The following is a 21,833-nucleotide window of genomic DNA, read 5'->3' on the forward strand; positions in this document are numbered from 1 at the left end:
GGAGGAAAACTTAAAAATAAACTTGAATATTATAAAAGGTATCAAAGAATGATATTATTGATCCAATATGATCGTAATGTGACAGATGTATGCCCACGTATATTTGAAAATAGTTTATATTTGGTTAAAAATTAATTTAAATTATAAATGGATGTATGCCATTTTTAAAAGCTGCAATAAAATAGAGAAATATAAGGGTTGCTGGATAATATTTTGAAATAATATTCCATAGTTTTGCATTCTCAGTAATTAATTTCAGCTTATAAAATCTCCATTATGATGATTGGATTATGGAGTTGTAGGTTTCTTTAGGAAAATGTTGACTCCCTAAATCTTGTACCAAATTTGTGGCAGAGCACGTAAATGACTTTCAGTTTATCTATTTGCAATACTGCCACCTGAATGTATTCAGTTAAGATAATTAAGTTATGTTAACTGATATCTAGATATCAGAATTATTAACTATGATACAATTCATAGGTTGGTGGCTATAATATAAGGCTAAGGAATGGAGGGTGTAGCTTGAAATCATCTCTTGCCATCTCTTGCCACCACATGGCATCCCATGTGGTCGTTGGTGGAGGACAGAGTTTAGAGCTTATGCCTGATATTTTTCATGAGCTTCTGAGGCGCTTGCTTTTGGTTGTGTGCTCTTTTATCTGCTTCATATCTTTTACAGTTAAATAAATGAATGTCTGGAATATATTATGTCATATAAATCTTTTCGTATCATATAAAAAATTTTGATAACTTCAAACCAAGACTGAAGGATAGCATGTAAGTGGTCATGTAACTTGTAAGTAAATCTTGCAAAGCATTCACTTCATCCATATATAATAATTATATCTAATCAAGGAAAATAAGATATTACAAAGAAAATAGGAAATAAATGTCTACAATAAGAAGAAAATAGGATATGAAAATTAAAATATAGATGATAAAGTTCTCCCATAAATGTAAGTCACAAAGAAGGAAAAAAACTTTACCATCTCTGAAACCAAATTACAGTGTTTTAAAGAAGCTGTTACAGACATGATAAAATGATTTATTCATTACTACAAAAACAAAACACTGCAAACATATGTGAACAAAATCAAAATAAATAAGCAAATTAGAAAGAAATGAAATGAAAAATTAAACAACCCAAGACATAAATTAGAAAAGAAGGCCAAATCATTATATTGTGCTAAATTGCAAAATAACCAAAGGAGAAATAAATTTGACCAAAAATGTGATAAAGTCACTGCAAAAAAAAAAAACTGAAATAAATTATCTTAAATGATATAAAATATATCAGAAAGATAATTTTCTGTGTAGAAGATAAGTTTAAAAATCCATTATATTTTAAAAGAAACTGAAGGAGAAAATCGCTACATCAACATTTAATACTTTAATGCAATAATTACTTTGGGAAGTAAAAGATGTGAATCTACGTTTTATTTTATTTTTAATTAAAATTTTTGAGACAAGGCCTTGGTCTTGTTCTGTCGCCCAGAATGGAGTGCAGTGACTTGATCATAGCTTACTGTAGCCTCGAACTCCTAGGCTCAAGGGATTCTCCTAACTTACTTGTGAAGTAGCTAGGACTACAGGCTTATGCCACCACCCCCAACTAATTTTTAAAATTTTTTGTAGAGACAGGGTCTTGCTATATTCCCAAGTTGGTCTTCAACTCCTGTTTTCAAGGGACCCTCCCATCTCAGTCTTGACAGGCTATTGACTGGCATGAATCACTGCACTCAGCCATAATCTACATGTTTAGAAGACTATCCTATACCTTCAAAAATGTGTCCAGAGTTTTACAATCAAGACACAGATTTATAAAATTATTAGATGTTAATAATAGATAGAAATAATTATCAGGGCCCTACACAAAAAGATCACATTTCCCTCAGTGGAAAGAAAATCAAGCTAGCATTACATTCTAATGAAATCAGCTCTTTCAATAAAATCAAGGGAAAACCTTGAAGAAAACTTTTATGTCCTGCTAAGATGACCTTCAAAGTTTAAGTCTGTAAAATAGTTTTCACTATGCACAAATTACAGGAATATGTACTCACTAACGATGCCAAGAATTCCACTAAGAGACCTGGCTCATTCAATCAGGAGTTGATGGGAGAAATTTTCAAAGGAACTGGTGGAGGGAAGTGAATATATGTAATTGCAAATATAATACTAAAACAAATGTGGGAAAATAATATGTAAAGTGATATAACAACACAGAAATATTGCAATGTAAAAACTGAAAGTGTGTAGGGTAAACAAAAAGAGAAAGTAGTATCATCTTACTCATTGTCACATAGTTAAGAGGTAGGAGTCAAGTAAGTCACATAAAACTGAAACCAAATTTTAGACACATAATAAGAAAAAGAGACTGAAAGCACTATAAAACATATTGGTCCATATAGAGAAAACAACACAAAAATGCAAGCATCTGTAATGACTCAAAATAAAGCTAAATAATTAAATAAGCTAATTAAAGACTGCATGGAGAAAAAAAATCACACAAACAAAATAATTCGATGGAGTGAGAACAATAAAATCATTTATGTAAATAAATGCCAACTGATTTCACTCAGTTATTAACAAACAAAGACTTCAAATCGGCTTACAAAACACAACCCCAAAAATGCTATACACAAGAAACACCCCTAAAATGAAGAAAATCAGAAAGCTAAAAATTAGAGAATAGGTTAAAAAAAAATAAAGTGGGGTTGGGGGAAATAATAGAAAGGCAGAAATTATAACACTCATGTCAAGAAAAAAATCAGTATTCATTCCATAAAGCATTAAATATGACAAAGAAGGATAGTGTTATGCTAAATATTATGATCAAAATGAAGCTATAAAATGATTGATATCTGTGCAAAAGTAGCACAGAAGCCAACTTTATAAAGTTGTGGTTCCAGAAATTATAAGAAATATTAACATGGCTTCTACATTCAAAATAAAGAAGGGTATGATATAATCAACATAATTAATGATTGCTTTCTGTGATATATGTAATATATAAATTTACCGTAAAATTGATATGGTTTGGATCTGTGTCCCCAGGGAAATCTCATCTCAAATTCTTATCCCCATAATCCCCATGTGTGGAGGGGGCTCTGGGAGGGAGGTGATTGGACTACAGGTAAGGCAAGCACACCCTCTTAATTTTTATATTTTTTGTAAAGAATGGATTTTGACATGTTGGCCAGGCTGGTCTCTAACTCCTGAGCTCAGGTAATTCACCTGCCTCAGCCTCTTGAAGTGCTGGGATTACAGGCATGAGCCACCATGTCTGGCACATGCCATTCTTTTAACTCCTCAGTATGAATCAAATTTTCCAAAATTATAAGTAGAGGAAAATTAACCGCATCCCAAAATAAATTACAAAGTACATTATAGACAAAACTGCTGAAATAATTATTTTCTAAGGTAAAATGATAAAAACAGTCTATGCAGAGAGTTATTCTAGATTTGGTAAAACACAGAAAAAACAACAACAGAGAAGAAATTATAGTTTTTGAGTTGCGAAACAGACTATTTAAATTCACAGGGAAGACAATGGCCTTCAAGAAAAAAGCTTTCCCTTGCAAGAGAGAATTTTTTATTTTTAGACAACTAGTCTTTGTGTTTCCCTGCAGGTCTTGATACATAAGTGTGTTCCAAACTGCAGGAGTGTCATATTTTGGATTGTTCAATTTTATTAATGCTTGGGGCACCAATACTAATGTAGATATATATATTTATAAATCGTGTGTATATTTCCATAGTAAAGTGTTATATACATTAGAAATTTTATATAATTATACATATATGTATATAAAATAAACAATTAAAAACAAGGTAAATAGAAATAGAAGTTCAAATGTGGATCACTTCAAGTGCCCCCTTAGACTGTGGACCTTAGGCTTTGAAGATGAGTATCTCAAATGTTGGCTTTAGAAGTACTATGTAACAATGAAGGACTTTGGTTTACAGCACCAAATGAGAAAAAGTTAAATGGCTGATGGAATTTGAATAAACAGTAATAGATTTAACTACAGATGAATGCTTCTGAAAAGTGACTCACATTCTTCAAGACAGAGCTTTGATGGGGTGTAGTGAGGGAAGAAATCCCAGATAATTTTGCAGTATTCGAGAGTTGTGGGTCTTGGGCTTATCTTCCCAAGGTATAGTCCAGAGGCATTTGTGGACTCTTTCCAGAAGCTATGTGTCCCACCTTGCATCAGAGAATAGAGTCACTATGATCACATGAGCAACATGGCAGCAATGACTTAATGCGTCCAGGGGATGAGTGAAAAGAAAAGTCAGAATCACAGCGTCCAGGGTTCAGTGATTGCAGCCAACAGGCAGATAAATGCGAACAGGGTCTCGGGAGAGGAAGATGAAGATATGGGGTGTAATGGAATTGATGGAGCTTTAATTTTCAATTGAAAAATTTTAATTATGAAATAAATTTGGGAAAATAAAAGAATGTACTGCGTTTTCCTGAAATTGAAAGGATCGTCTTTTTCTCTTATCAAATAGAGTGGAATTCAAAGTCAAACTTAAATGGTTATAAAAAATTACATTTCACAAGATTAAAAAAGGTGACGTGAAAATCCTCATCTGTTACCTAAAGAAAATTACATTTTTATTTCACCCTCTCACCAGAAATAGTCACCATTAGTTTTATGAGAACTTTCTTCTACTTGTTGGAATAAGAAAAATAAAAGTCTTACCTACATGCGTCAAATCGATAGTGCTTGAGTAATATGGATTGCCTGTTTGTTTAAATGTTGGGGATACTGTGGTAACAAAATAAGATAAAACCCCATGTGCTCTGTTCTAGTAGAATTGTTAATAAACCTTCAGGATTACTAGTTTAATTGAGGTCAGTTGTTAAACAGGTTTTGGCAAATGAACGGCAGCATATATCTAAAAATTATGGGACCCTTTAGTCCTAGACCTTTTCTTGCAAGTATTGAGACTACTGTATACTGCTTTTCCTGAAGTAGAATAATAATGCACGTCTTCATTACTTTCTCCTCCCTCCTTAAAAAAAAAAAAAGAAAGCTTAGAATGTTCATGTTCTGCTCCCATCAGTGGGTCCTAAGGAAAGATGGGGGTGAGGTAGTGGCATGGAATTGGTAGGCCAAGACTTGGCTCACTGGCCAATGAGTTTTCAGTTCAATACCATGTTTAACGACATTATTGCTCTGGTTACCCATGAGCTTGTAATGCCGTGATTTGTTGGAGTTTTATTTATTTATGTATTTATTTATTTTACATTTAAAAATTATATTTGATTATATTTTTATTTTAAGTTTACTGCTTTTAATTTGCATTTAATGTTCTCAATGTTTGGGCCTATGTCAAAAATAATGGAATAATAATATTAGGTTTAAATAATTCTGCAATTGTCTAGTATTAGCAAAATAAATTTAAACATAGACTTTTTGAAAATTCTATAATAAAGCTTCTGATTTCTGTAAGCTGAAATTGAAGAATTCAATTCAAATAAATTCATATTTAAATAGAGATTATGTTGACTATTCAAGGAAAACCTTTTCCTTGTATTTCTATAAATGGGCCATCTTGATTATTTCAAATAAGGTTTATTGAAGACAACAATATAATATGAAAAGGAGAAAATGACCAAATTCATGCAGACCACCTATTTTTTTTTTCTCAGGGAGGAATTATGTTCTCTATTGGAATCTATCAAGTTCTAAATGCCTGTCGGTTCCAGGCAGAAATTGTCCCCTGGCTCTTCACAGCCCTTTGGAGACCTGTCAAATATATTCAAAGGAATGTTTATATTATGTCAGTTCAAGTTCCTTTCAAATTTGTCTATTCTGTTTTTTTGTTGTTTCTAATTTATTTTACAGATTTTTAATGTGAATTAACTATTTTTCCTTGGGAATTAACTTTATTTTGCCCACATTCTACTGTTGTTTCACAATTTAAGCTCTTGATTTATTAATTTATCGCTTTATATTTTTATTAATTTCATGAGGTTTGTGTTTGCTTTTGTTTTCGTTTCTGAGACGGGGTCTCACTCTGCCACCTAGGCAAAAGTACAGTGGTGAGATCACAGTTTCTGCAGCCTCAACCTCATAAGCTCTGGTGATCCTCCCATCTCAGCATCCCAAGTAGCTGGGACTACAGGTGTGAGCCACCACACCTGGCTAATTTTTGTATTGTTTGTAGAGACAGAGTTTTGTCATGTTGCCCAGGCTGGTCTTGAACTCCTGGTCTCAAGCCATCCATCTGCCTCAGGCTCCGAAAGGGCTGGGATTACAGGGGTGAGTCACCGCATCCAGCATTAATTTTGATTTAGAAAATACTCAAGGGAATTTTCCTCTGCTTCTTGAAGTATCTTCTTGCAATTTCACTTTCTCATCAGATGTTTGCATTCTATGTTTCTTTTAAAACTACCTGCCCACGCACTGTTCAATGAAGAGCATGTATCTAAGCACACCCTGCTCTGTGTGCCGCGTATTGTGCTTGACTCTAGAGAACCAGTGAGGACCAGCGCTGACCAGGTCCATTCATCACGGTGCTTGCATTTTACTGGGAAGACAGACAATTTAAAAAAAGATGAATGAAATACTTAATATATCAGATAATGAAAAGAGCAAAGGAGAAACATTAAGACAGAGAGATTTAAAGTGTCATGAATGTGGTTAAAGTTTTAGAGAGTGGCCGGGGAAGGCATGACTGAGGATGTGACTTGTGAGTGTGAACCTCATACCTCTCAGCTACAGTGGGTGGGCTTGAAGTGGCTTCCCACTTGTGGTAAAAGAGTACAGCTGAGTTAGGACTGTCTTGTCTGGGGATATGGGCTTGGTTCACTCTTTGCAGAGCCTCTGTGAAGGCCTTTCCACCAGCCAGCAGTTTATCACAGGCATGCCACTTCAGCACAGCTCCCTGCATTATTGAGCACAGCCCTCTTGAAAATGGTCCTGGGTAGGCACTCACCCAGTAGAGTAAAAATTAGAAATTTCGCCTTGAGGTGCTATTTTTTTCCCCTTAGTTTTAAGAAAGAATTTTAAAATGCAAATCTTTATCCATCTGGAATTTAGTTTTGAATGAAGGAATAGAACTCAAACTAGGTAATATTCTCGACTATATTAAAATGAAAAGAAAAAAAATCTGCAAACAGAAGAAATTCTTAAAAATTCCCAAACCTATTGACCAAATAATGATTATTTGCAACATTATTGGAGACAAATAGCTTTTTGAAACCGTGTAGATAATTCCTACATGTTAATACGAAAAAAAAAAAAATGCAAGGGAAACCAATTAACATTTGGTAAAGTAGGCATCCATGAACAGTCTATAAATATTAAATAAAAATATTTACTTCATTTAAGTATGTGAAAAGATGCTAAAACTCACATACTGTAAGAAAATGAAAAAAACTACAGTGAAGAGCATTTACTTTTAGCTCAGATTTGCAACAATAAACAAAATTCTGGTAATACACTTGGAGAACATGCGGAGTATGAGGCTGTCTCCCATATTGGGTAGTAATCTAAACTGGAACCTCATCTGTGGCAGACACACTCATGATCTCTGTCTCTGGGAAACTAGGCCCTTGAGTAATCTGCTTGAATGTGGAGATAACCTGTCATGTCTTTCTAACCAAGAGAATACAACAATATACAGGACATACTTGATTATGTGTATATGATTACACTACCTAAGATGTAACTCCCTTTGGGCTGAGAGATTCTCATGCTTGCTTGTTTTGTGACACATGTGTATATGGGGGTGTGGGGGTGATTCACAATATAAAGAGCTGAGGATAACCCCTAGGAGCTGAGGATGACTTTCAGCCAACTCTGCAAGAAAGTTAGGCTTGTAGTCCTTAGGTGCAAGATAACGAATTCAGCCCACAAACTCAGTGATCTTGGAAGGGGATCCTTTCCCAGTTGGGCGTTCAGATGAGATTCTAGCCTCAGCTGATACCCCTACTGCAGCCTTGCAGATAACTCGACTAAGTCAAGCCTGCATTGCTGTTTCATAGAAGCAGTGAGAAAATAAATGTATATAGTTTTAATCTCACCAGTTTGTGATTTTTTTGGTATGCAGAAATAAAAATCTAGTAAAGCATCTATGCAGATAAATGCAATGATATTTATAGAAAGAAATATTAATAAACAATTTGAACCAATGATGCCTGTTTATGGAATGTGTCTTCCAGCTGTAGTATAGATACGTGCAAAGATATACATACAAAATCATTTATTGTGGCAAGTTTTGTAATAGCAGTAGTATGGAAAAAATTCTCCATACCCATTAATAAGCATCTAGTCATATATGGATAGATTATGGTATAAACACTAAGGAACATTATAAACAATAAGGATAGTATGAATATTTAAAACAACCTCCAATATTATTTTTGAGTGAAAAATAGCTTGCAGAATAGCGTGTATGAGTATGCTGACATCTGTAAAATGGCAAAATAATGCACAACATTAAATTTGTATATATGTAGATTATCCCTGGAAAAAATAATTTTAATTGCAAAAAGCAGAATAACTTTTGCACCAACCTAATAACATAGAATTGTTAAATGGGTTGCCTCTTTGAAAGGGTACGCAGACTGAAGGATAAGGTTTAGAAAATAGTTTTTACTTCATTTTGTATCTTTTATATTTCTATTATGTATATGCATTTTATATTCAAATAAATTATTGTTTTTAAATGATATGAACTAGACATAGATTTTATAAAATAATGGTCTTAAACTTCTTCAAGAAACTATAACTAACTAATGTTTTCTAATGACTATAGGGATAGTAAATTATTTGATGGTTAACGTATTTCTGAAATTCTTGATGTTGTCAATGTTGTTTCATATGCTTTTTATGTATCTGCTGCATTATTTATTTACTCAACAAATAAATATTTGAGTGTTTGCAAGATGTTCTGCTACTTTAGGTTCTGTGAGAAATTTATACATGAATAAAATAAGATCCCTAGTCCCAAGACTTTATAGTCTGGCAGGGGACATTAGAGCAGCAGCAACTAACTATAATCAAGAAAACATGTGGTCAGAAACATAAATGAAGCGTGAGAGGTTTGTAGGCTTTTACAGAAATTTCTGCATCCTTTCGCGTGTGTTTTAGACCCAGGAAGGAGAATACATTGAATCTGATGCTAAAGTATAGATGAATAAGTATCAAAAATGTAGGTGCATTAAAAAGGCATTTCAAACAGACGGAATGAGTCAAGCCACAGGTCTGTGGAACACTGTCAGACATTCCTGGGAAAATGGCACATAGACTTTCTGGCTAGAAGGCAGAGTTCTTGTAGATGTTCTTGTAGTGAAAAGCAAGAACAATGGCAAGTAAAAAATTTTAGTAATGACTTGTGAGTTTTCTTGAAAGTAAGAAATGTTGTTTAATGTAAAGAAATAATGAGCAATACGAGATTTCCGAGCAGAGTAATAGAATAGTCAGAACTGTGAATCAGCAATATTATTCTGACAGCGGTATTGAAGAGGCTAAGAGTGAGATCTGTTTTGGTTGCCCTGAATTTTTATTGTTGTTGTTGTTGTTATATATGACTTGTAATCGCAGCAATCATATGAAAATATGAAAGTGTACCTAAGTAGTTACTCTAGTTGAAGATTTTGGGATAAATATGTGTCAGGCCTCTGAGCCCAAGCTAAGCCATCGCATCCCCTGTGACTTGCATGTATATGCCCAGATGGCCTGAAGCAACTGAAGAATCACAAAAGAAGTGCAAATGCCCTGCCCCGCCTTAACTGATGACATTCCACCACAAAAGAAGTGAAAACGGCTGGTCCTTGCCTTAAGCAATGACATTATCTTGTGAAGTTCCTTTTTCCTGGCTCATCCTGGCTCAAAAAGCTCCCCCACTGAGCACCTTGTGACCCCCACTGCTGCCCGCCAGAGAACAATCCCCCTTTGACTGTAATTTTCCTTTACCTACCCAAATCCTATAAAACGTCCCCACCCTTTATCTCCCTTTGCTGACTCTCTTTTCGGACTCAGCCCGCCTGCACCCAGGTGATTAAGAAGCTTTATTGCTCACACAAAGCCTGTTTGGTGGTCTCTTCACATGGACGTGCATGACAATATGATTTTCAGAAAAGAGGGGGAAAGGGGAAAATAGCATTTTGCAATCAATCAATCAATCAATCATTTATTTGTTGAGTAAGTGAATAATGCAGCAAGTACATAGAAAGAGAAAAGGTAGGGACCAATGAATCAGGTTTGTGAAACATAATTTGAGGGACAAAGTGAATCATAAAAGCCTCTGGGGGAAACATGAGGAAGAACCTGAAATCTTACAGTATTAAAGTGAGGTGAGGAATTCACAAAGAAACACTACGTGTCATAATGAATTAACATCTTGTTGTCTGTGGTATAATTTTAATTCAAAATTAAATGTGTGTGTGAACAAAAACACATGTTTCTGAAATAATACCACAATTTTAGCAACAGGAAAACTTCTATTAGGTTAATTACTACTATTTTTTAAACAATCAGTTTCCTATATTACACTAGAAAATATCTAACATCAATTCAATTTTATGTTGAAAATTATTTCAGCACAAAGTTTTCAATGTATAAACACATCTCTCTTTAGGGATTTATGTAGCCAAATGCATTTTTAAAAAAATTTAAAATGTAAAACTACATGGTAGCCCCAATGAAACTTCCTTGCAGAGCTGATTTTTCTATTTCATAATTCAAAATACAAATATAAATTACTTGAATAGTTTATCATTCATATTATGAGAGAAATAAAGTAAAGAATTATCAATTGTTAGGTAATTTTAGAGCTTCTTTTAACAGTAAAGGTAAAAAAAGAAAAGATTATAAAGAATCCCTCAGCAGCCTTCATTAACATTCAAATAGATTACAGTTGAACTTCCAACAAATCTAGTACATTCATTTGCATGTCAAGTTTTCACAGCATGAGATAACTTCTCTTTTAACAAAAGATAAGCTGTACTTCAACCTCCATTATTGTTATCAGCCTGTCTTATCACAGTGTCAACGCTTTTCTCTCAAGGCAAAATGCCACTGTACTCTAGTTTTCTTTTAGAAATTATTTCCTGTCCAATCGGCTTTGCAATCAGTCTAAATTCCTACTATGTGAAAGAAAATCTGGTAGGCATTTATTTAGGAAAGGAGAACGTAGAGAACATCTTTTAACGTGAAGCATTCTGATGGGCGCTGGAAATACTGTGTTGTAGGAAGCAGACATAGTTCCTGCCTCAGAGAAATTAAGAGTGTTTTTTGGTAGACAGACATTTTGCAAACAACTCCTGACAAACTAAGGACAATGAGAACTAAAAAGTAACCCGACTAGTCAAGAATGCTAGCAAGGAGTTGAGGAATACTAAGGTAAGACCCATTCCTGATCTCAACCATAACATCAACTGTTGGAAATAAGTTTAGAAGAAGAATTGTTTATACAAATGTTAGCGTCATTTAGAGAGGTAGAAAATACAAAAGAAGATGTTTGTGGTGGGGGATGTTTTATGAAAAATTATCTCAGCAGCCCCCCAAGTATAGCATTAAGCAAGCTATTTTAGACATTATGAAAAACAAATGTTCATGGACCATTTAGATTAAGATACTAATGTTACATGTCTTGTTTAATTCATTCATGACACACAAAGCTAAACAAGAAGAAAAAGGTGTGGTGAGTTAACAACTTTATGATAGCATACAAGAGGAGGGAAGGACTATGCTACCAGAATCCTGTATTTTGCAATGTCCATAGGTCCTAACTTTATGATAGGGTACAAGAGGAGAGAAGGATTATGGAATCCTGTGTTTTGCAATGTTCATAGGTCCTGTATCTCTGAGATGCACCAATTTCCACTGTTGGGGTAATTATAAGGAGAAAAGTGAAGTTAAACTAAGGAATTCAGCAGTCAAATTGTGCCTGCTGTATTGATCAAGTATGTCAACCAATGCTGTATTGATCAAGTATGTCGACCATCGCTGTTGCTTACCAATGAGCTTGATGAGTAGCTTTAAGTTTCATATGAGTTTCTTAGTAGAGCATGGGGCCAAATTAGGACTATCATGTCATCAAACAGTGGTCAATTTGGGGATGACATAGCTGTTTCTCTGGAGTTGGTATGATCCAGAATTCACAACTGGGCCAATTCATCCTTTCTGTCTATAAGTAACACTTGCATTTGGCCTACCTATGTTTTTTTCAATCACATATTACATTTATCCTATGTACTTTTAACATGTCTTAGAGATGACTAAGTTGCTATTCATACCTACTGTATTTTATAAATTCAGCCTATGTCTCATAAGATGCTTACTTGCTTACTCTCTCTCTAATTAACATGTCTTATAAATTTGCCTACATTTCATGTGTTTATTCTCTATAGTTAGTCATTCTTATGAGTTTTATTTATACTATTTGTTTTTCTTTTCTTTAAAAACATAGCAATATTTTTACAGAAATAGAACAAAAATCTATACAGTGGGAAAAGAATATTGGGTTGATTTCGGATATTTCATTTTGAGGTACCCATGTGAAAATTCAGAGAAGGCAGGTGGGTTTATGAGTAGTTTAAGAGGAAGACATAAATAAGGAGGTTATACTTGGGGGAAAAAATTGGAGACACGAGGATTAATATGATGTCCCAGGAAGAGAATGTAGAGAGAGAGATAAAGTAGCCTATGGCCAATTCCTGATGAACCTCAAGTTTTATTGTCAAATAAAAGATAAGCAATGGCTGAAGAATCAGAAGGAAAGTCAAGAATTTAGTTCTATAAATACTAGAAGAAGAAACAGAAAATGTGGTCAACCTCCACACGAGGAAAGTGGTCACTTCTGGCAAATGAGTAAACAATGGGTAATGATGAGGCTCCAACAGTGTCCATAAGTTTCGTTGTCATGGCATTCATGTTTATGCCTGGGTAAAGTTCTCCAGTATAATGGCAAGGGAGAGGAGACACAATGAAGATTCCTGATCAATAAATGTGTGGTGACAAAGTGGAAACAGCAGCTACTCAAGACGACTCTTGCGAAAAGTTGAAAATAGAAGAAATACCTGACGGAGTATGTGGGATTCATAGAAAAAAAAAAAAATTTAACACCCGAGAATAAGGAAGGATTAGATAATGTGAAGGCAAGATATGGGAAAACAGAAGACAGATGGCAGAGCTGGCTTTTTGTAGTAGATGGACAAAATGTTACTCCATTGACATATGGAGTCAGAAAGAAAGGACGGGGCTGATGTACTTCAGTTTTTATATTTGCTCATGGAAAATTGAGAAAATTACAATCTGATGACTTATGTTTTCTCTGAAGTAGAATGCCAGTTTTAAAAATATATGCCTATGAGTGTGTTTAATGGTGTTGAGGATCCTGTCAGATTAGGAACTATAATTTAGGTCTTACCAATTATCCCAATTGTGTGAATTTTTTTTTTTTTTTTTTTAGTTGTGCAATCCTGTTAGGTGCAAGCATGGAGTAAACTAGTGGCTTGTCTAGAATGGGAATATAGCCAGATGACATGAAGACAGATGAATGATAATTTAAGTTATCCTCAATAGAGTGGTTGAAATGACAGACTTTGGAACCTAAGTTAGAAAGAAAATGAAGAAAAATGGGCTGATATTCAGACTTTATAGGTTAATTGGCTGGTGGTCTTAAACATTTCAAACCTAAAATAGTTTCAGATGATGACAAATTTCAGAAAGGGGCTATAAATAGACACTGAGCTGAGTGAAGGAGACATTAGAAATTAGGATGATTTGAAATTGAGAAGTCAGCATGCTGGGAATCATTCAGGTGAACAGAGAATTCATGCAGAATACAGTGTGCATTGTAGTGGAGGTGAATTTCTAAATGTGAGAACCTTGAATACTTTAGAATTACCTACGAGGTCATGATGTAACATGCTTTTAAAATGTTGCTCCTTTTTATGTGCTAATACTGTGTTGTGTTTTTTAACATTTATTTCATAGGGGATATTTGTTGGATATTGTATATAATTGGTGTATAATTTATTTTTCTTTTGGGATTTCTGGTAATATATTTATATTGGCTTTATAAAATGATTCAGAAAGGTTTTTTCCTCTCTTCTAGACATTTCACATGAAAATTGTCTTATTTCTTCCTTAAATGATTGACAATTTAAACTATATGGGCCTAGTGTTTTATTTGTAAGATTTTTTAAAAAATCAAATAAAATTATTTATAGGCTATTCTGATCGTTCCATGTTCTGTCTGCTGTGGTAAGTTATGTTTTTAAACAATGTTTGCTCATTTCTCTAGGTTGTCCAATTGGTTATTATGAAGTTGTTCATTATTACCTTTTTTAGGTCTGTTGGATCTGTGGTAATAACTCCCTTTTCATATCTAACATTTATCATTCTTTCCCTCTCTCAATGAGTCTTGGTAGTGTTTTAATTTTTTCATCTTTTCAAATAATCTGTTTATTTTTAAATTTCTATTGCTTGTTTGATATTTTTTCATCCCTCTTCATTATTAGTATGTCCTTTGTTCTACTTAGTTTGGGTTTATTTTTCTCTCCTTTTTGAGCTTCTTAAGAAGAAACTTAAGGTTATTTATTTTAAAATTTCTATTCTAATCTAAGCTTGTAAAATAACTAATTTCCCAGTAAACACAGTTTTATTTGAATATTTGAATTCAACAATATTCAATATGTTGTAGTTACATTTTCATTCTGTTTGTAACATTTTCTAGTTTCTCTTGTTGTATCTCCTCAGGAAAAATTGATTATCCAAATATTTAAACTTCCAAATATGTCTGTTTTTTTAATTTCAAGAAATATTAGATTATAAGTATTCCAATATTTCCAAATAATTTCAAATATTTTTCCAAATAGTTAAATTTTCTAAATATTTTTAGTTTTTTTCTTGTGAGAACAGAGTCTTTAATATTTCAACTCTGTTAAATATTTTAATTCTTATATACAATGAAAATATGAAAAGAGCATGTATTCTACTTTTAGGGGATGCAGTGTTCCATAAATGTCAATCAGGTGAAGGTGGTAGATAACGTTTGTTTAGATTAACAGTCTTTTTAGGTCAAGTGATTTTTTTGTGTAGCTTTTCTATCAGTTACTGAGACAGTGGTGCTAAACTTTCCAAATATGACTTTGGAAATGTCAGCTTCCTTCTTCAATGCTGTTAATTTTTACTTTGTATATTTTGAAGTAGTTTGTTAATGGAAACCCATTTCTGATTGTTATGTCTTTTAGATGAATTCATCCTTTTATCATTTCATTATGAAATGTTCTTCTTCATCTTGGCTGATATGCTTTTCAATGTTGTAGTCTGTTTTGTGTTATGTATGTAGTCACTTCAGCCTTCTTATGCTTAAGGATTGCACAATGCATTTTTCCTATCCATTTTCTTTTAACCTGTTAGTCTCTTCATATTTAAAATGTATCTCCTGTAGTCATTAAGTAGTTGGATATTACATTTCCATCCATTTTGACAATCTCTGTTTTCTGGTTCATTAATATTAAAAGTTAACTGTTGACATAATTTGACTTAATTTATGATTTTTTTCTTTGCTTTCTTTGTCCTCCCACTTTTTCTTAATTTGTTTCCCCCTTTTTTGTCTTTAAAAATCTGAATATATATTAGCATTCTAATTTACCTATCAGATGTGTAGCTACACCTCTTTGCATTATTATTTTAGTTCTCGCTCTAGCGATGAAAGTATGTACTTCTAACTTTGCCTAGTATTTTCTTAGAGTTAATAATTTTCTCATTTTACAAACACTGTAGGAGTTTTACAATGTGATTTTTTAAGTAATTTTACTCTTCTCTGGCTTTTATGACATAGTTAACATATATATGCTTTTAGTTTATTTACTTTTATATAGTTTATATATAATAGTTTATATAATTTATAGTTGATATATATACATTAGACCCCACAAGAAAATGTCATAATTTTTTCTTAAACAACCCTTTATATATGAAGGACATTAAAAATAAACAGTCCATTGTATTTACACAGATACATACCTTGCCCAGTGGCCTTCATTCCTCCTGAAATTCTGGGCTTCTTTCTGGTATCATCTTTATTCAGGCTGCATATTTTGGCTTACTATTATAGTACAAACTTGCTGGCATCAAATTGTCTTAGTTTTGTTTTGTTTACAAAGATCTTTATTTTCCTTCAATCTAAGAATATTCATGCTAGCTAGAGACTATGAGTCAACAACAATATATTGTCTTTTGGCTCTTGCAGATATTATCACATTGTCTTCTGATTTCCACAATATCATTTTAAGAAATCAGCAGTCACTTAAGTCTTTGCCGTTATAAAAACTGGAAACATAACAGGGTGTTAGTGAAGAATAAATTAAGATAAATAATTCATATTAAGTTTATGCTTGTTGGTCTCATATTATTAAGACACTGTCTTTAGTTACACTATAGTGTTATTTTAAAAACCTAGTTTTAAATAAGTTATAAAGTGAATATCCTCTAGTTAAAATGCCTGGTGAGTGCATGCAAGTTTTGAGTGAATTCAGTCCACAGAGCTTCCTTCTTTTCTGACACCAGCTGCAGACTCTGAGGATTCCCAAGACCACCATTAGATTTGATAATCTTCTAGAAGAGTCCACAGAACTCAGTGACCACTGTTATAGTTATGCATCATTACAAGGAAAGGACACAGATCAAAATCAGTGAAGGGAAAAAATACATGTGGCAGACTCCAGGAAGTTTCTAAACATGAAGCTCCAGGCTATTCTCTCCCCATGTAGTTATGGAGAGTGTTAAGTTTTCCTGGCAAAGATGGGTGACAATACGTACTGAACATTGCAAACCAAGGAAGCTTACCCAAGATTTGGTGTACAGAGGCTTCACTGAAGCTGCATGGTCCACTGACCACATGGCTCGCCTTAACCTTAATCTCCACTCTAGCTCCTCTGGAGGCTGAGTGGATATTGAATGACCAAATCCCCCACTGACACACCTACCACTCCATGAGCCACAGTGTTAGATTTTCTGTAATGGTCCAAAGACGCTAAACAAAGATATGTCTATCAGGCAAGAAATTCTAAGGGCTTAGAGATCACCTCCTGAAAGCTAGGGCAAAGCTCAGACTTCCATTTGGGTAAAGCTAAATTCTTCACCACACAGTACATCTTTCTCTTCCCTTTTATTTCCAATCAGTATTTACAGGCTTTATGTCTGGATCAAAGATTTTAGCATCACTATGGTCAACCTATATTATTAAATATTTATTAGTCAAATGTGCACTCTGTTGAAATTTGCCCTTGCTATATTTTCAGATATTTTTATACACTATTACTAGTTGTAAAAATAAATTTATTTTTAAAAATTTTAGATATGAGAAGGGAATTTATTTGAGCAATTTGGGATACACTTAGCCAAAGATAAACTGATGAAAAGGAAGTGGTTATTTGGGTTGTCAGTAGCAGGTCAAATATTTTAAAAGTGATTTAAGCAGTGGAGTGAAATAGTGAATTCTAAAATCTGTGAAAGATTAGAGTGAAACAGATGGAAAACAGTTTTTTTATGGTTATGGGAGACCAAAGGTAAAATTACAAATAATGATATTCCTGTTAGTTACAATTTTTTGTTTCATAATTGTTGCTGGAGTGAGATTGAGAAGTGCAGTGAAAATATCAACAAATGTCATGAACTTTTCAGACATGGCGAGCTATTAAAATTATAGAAGGTTAGACTAAATAACTGATAAAGAACTCCTATTTGTAAAATTTTATTAGCTTGTTATATAGGGACAATTTTTGAAATGATAATACAGATACCTGCTTTCAAATCCCAATTATTTTCAGGAAGATTTTAGCCCAAGGCAATACACTTAAATTGATCAAATATTTATTAAGTATGTACTATATTCCTGGAAATATAGATGTGAGATTCAAATGAGGTTTACAGATATAAAATTATGTGAGTTTTTAGTTTGTTGTCATTCATTAATTTATTTGTACTAAATATTTTTGAACATTTAATGTGTGTTAAGAAATGTCAGATTTGTGAGTTTAATGATAAGCAGAATGTATCTCTTGCTGTCTAAAATTTCATCTTCAAAAGTAAAAAAACAGACATAAACAACTGTACCATAATGTGATGAGTATTATAATAAAATCATTGTAACAGAAGATTCTAGATGAACTCAATACATTCCGAACACAGAACTTACTTCACAAGCAACTGTGTCAATGCGTGTAGTCTAAAAAGTCTCACAGTTCTTAGCAAATTCTACATAGTTTTATCTATACTATTTGATCCCAACTTAGCTCTACAATCAAAACATCATTGTTGTCAATAATCAAAATATGGCAAAAGTATACTACTAGAAACATTTTTTGTGGTAGGAACAAAATGGACAAACCACAGTGAAAAATCCACTTTATTTAATACTTGGTAATCAATCAACCTTCTTTGAATTGAACTAAACAATGCCCCTAACATTGCTAAATGATGCACTTGCTTAAATATATTCAATATAAATCATGTTTTGAATTCAAAGAAACACACACAATATGCACAGGCTGTGTGTGTATGTAAAATGTTGGTCACATTTCAGTGGATTTCATTCTGCTCCTTGAAGTCTTTCAATAGCCTAAAGTCAGGTATTCCCTCACTTATTTATATATATCTCTATTTGCATTTAAATCTATATATTTATATTCCCTTTTCAACACTTGGTAAGAATATCATATCAACAATAATTAGTCTAGACAATAATTTTCTTTGTTAAAGGGGATAACAACATTTTAAAAATGCTTGTTCAAAAGGTAGGGTGTTGGAGAACATTTTTGCTTGGCATCTATTTGAATTTTGCCACTGAAACTAAACAATTAGTCACATTAAAAGTCTCCTCTATAGTGTCATTCATACTTTTCTGATTAGAAATAATATATATATGATTAAGACTGCTGTTAAAGTCCTATAAAATATTAATCAAACATATGATGGTCTAGTTGAAAATGTCCAATGCTGGTTAATTCCTGTCACTGCCCTTGGCCTTCATTGATCTCTTCCTTTAACCATAACACTTTCACTAGGGAGAACGTATGGAGATTGTAAAAGGAGCCAGTAGTGAACTGAGTATGTTACCCTCAATGAGAATCAGATATTCATAAAAAGTTGAAGAGCTGTTTTCTTTGTTTTAATGTAAAATTTCAGTTGTACAAGTGTATATTTATCTCCTGTCATCATGAAGTTGCATGTATTATAAAGCTTTTTGGATACATATATTTTTCTTGTTCAGTAAAGGTAAAAAGCAATCTTCTGCCTATTTTATTTACACTGCACAAAATAATATAATTTGAGCATACAGTGAAAATAATGTATTCATTATAATCACAATATAATAGAAGCTTTCTGTCTGAGTACAGCTGTGTATGTATTACCAAGAAGAAAAAGGTGGTCAGGTACCTTAAATTAAAATCATATTTCCACAGAACATTCTGTTCTTTGAGTAGTATTACCTTTGTTTCTGAAGTGCTTTTTAGTGATTGATTTTTATCACTTTTTAGTGATTAATTGAATTTTATGTCTATACTAGTGAAATAGCCTCCTTATGATGTAGAGGAACAAAAGCTTGCTAGACATAATTGTGTAGTTTATTTAATTTTTCATTTGAATCTCAGTTTATGAAACCTTTCTATAGTGTATTTTTCTAATTGTTGAAAATGATAAAAATGTAAAGAACGTGTGTCTCTCACATACAGATAATGTACAATTTCAGTGTCACTGAAAAAAATCTGTGCTTAGTGATAAGTAGAAAATTATAGAAACTTTTGAGAAATTTCAGTTTTAATTGAATTTGATTATATTATAATATATAATCTGAAAAGTCCAGATGATATAATACAATGCAATATAATCAGAAAAATATAATATGATCAGAAAAATCCAGATAAAAATAGACTTTGAACAAATTACTTGTTTATATTCTAGTACATAACTAATAAAAAGCACATTTGCAGGGCCAGCAACTATTTTAACATAATCTCAATTTTTAAAAATGGCATAAATTCAAACTCACCAGTAAAATACAGAGTTAAAATTTGAATTAAAATATTGTATCCAGGTGGGAAATTAGAAGTACTAAGTACAATTTATTTGATTCCTATTTAAAGCCATAAGTTAAATAGGAATCAAATAAGTAGTTCCAAATAAATAGTAAAACAAAATTAGACCATATCTCACTATTTTTTAGAATTTTGTTTCACCATTCATGTAGCTAATGTCTTGGGTACTACTGTTCATACAAAATATGGTTACTATGTAAGTTAGGATTTTTTAGAGAAACAGAAGCAATAGGAGATGTATTTATTCATCTATGTATTTATGTATTTGTTTATTTCTATTATTATGAGGTTTTGGATCACCCAATTTTGCAGGCTGACAAATCTGGAGTCTGCAAGCTGAAAATCTCAGAAAGGCCTGAGAAGGAGGCGACCAGGTGGTGCAAATCCCACACCAAGGCTGGGAGGAGGCTGGTGTCCCAGCTTAACAAGCAGGCTGGAAGGCGAGGAATGTCCCCTTCCTCCACTGCTTTTTTTTCATTAAGGTCCTCAGAGGATTGAATGGTGCCCACCCACATTGAGGAGGACAATCCATTTCATTGAGTTCACCAATCTACATGCTAACCTCATGCCAACAGCATCACCGACATATTCAGTGATATGATTTGGCTGTGTCTCCACCCAAATCTCGTCTTGAATTGTAGCTCCCACGATTCCCGTGTATTGTGGGAGGGACATGATGGGAGATAATTGAATCATGGGGGCGGTTTCTCCCACACTGTTCTCATGGTAGTGAATAAGTCTCACGAGATCTGATGGTTTTTACAAGGGGAAATCCCTTTCACTTGGTTCTCATATTTCTCTTGCCTGCTGCCATGTAAGACATGCCTTTTGCCTTCTGCCATGATTGTGAGGCCTCTCCATGCATTGGGAACTGTAAGTGCATTAAACCTTTTTTTCTTTGTAAATTACCAGTCTCAGGTGTGTGTTTATCAGCAACACGAAAACATACTAATACACTCATAAACAACGTTTACGTGGGCACCCCTGGCCCACTAGGGACACATGAATTAACCACCACAGTTTGCCTTGTATCCTCAGTTCAGAAATCATCAACAGAATTCCTTGGGTCCACTATTTCCTTAGAAGTTAATTTATTTCATTTAAGTTTCTACCCAAATTCACTGTAGCAGAATGGACTTCCCTGATAATTCTTTCTAAAACATTAACCTATCACTTACTCTGTTTTGTTTTTCAAAAGTAAAGCACTTATAACTATCTTGCACAGTATGTCTGAGTTTGCTTATTTCGCCGTTGTCTGTCTCGCTGCATTGGAATGTAAGCTCCCTCTGAGTAAGGCTTTAGTTTGTTTCTTTCCCATAGCAGCACCCTCAGGACATCGTTCATGTGCTCAATAAATATTTCTTAATGAGTGAACAGATTTATGGTTGAATGAAGGATACAATGATTCTTTTTTCACCCAGGGAGTACGCTTTCTTCTATTTGAGGACCACGTTTAATTCAACTTCTCCAAACTAGCAACCAATATTCCTATTACTACTTTTTTCAAAGCCAAATGTTACCTCCACTGTGTATCCGTTAAGGTTTCACTGTGTCGCTCAATAAAATCTCTCTAATGAGCTCAGATGCACCCTCCATCCCTATTCTACATTTCTGCAAGTTGTTGAAAGGGCGTCTTCTTTTGAGAAGTGTCCGTTCATGTCCTTTGCCTACTTTTTGACTGAGTTGTTTGCTTTTTTCTTGTAAATTTGTTTAAGTTCCATGTAAATTCTGGATAATAGACCTTGTCAGATGGGTAGATTGC

The 21,833-nt window shown here is 33.5% G+C and overlaps 1 long non-coding RNA gene across 1 annotated transcript; it reads left to right on the forward strand.

Moving 5' to 3' along the window:
- Nucleotides 1-11,131: 11,131 nt before the first annotated feature.
- On the forward strand, nt 11,132-20,976 carry LOC135971088 (uncharacterized). Its single transcript, XR_010587166.1, has 2 exons — nt 11,132-11,363; nt 20,360-20,976. It is a non-coding gene; the product is annotated as an uncharacterized lncRNA (long non-coding RNA).
- The last annotated feature ends 857 nt before the right edge of the window (nt 20,977-21,833 follow it).

Source organism: Macaca fascicularis, chromosome 6 (genome assembly GCF_037993035.2).
Source record: "Macaca fascicularis isolate 582-1 chromosome 6, T2T-MFA8v1.1".
Taxonomy (NCBI): domain Eukaryota; kingdom Metazoa; phylum Chordata; class Mammalia; order Primates; family Cercopithecidae; genus Macaca; species Macaca fascicularis.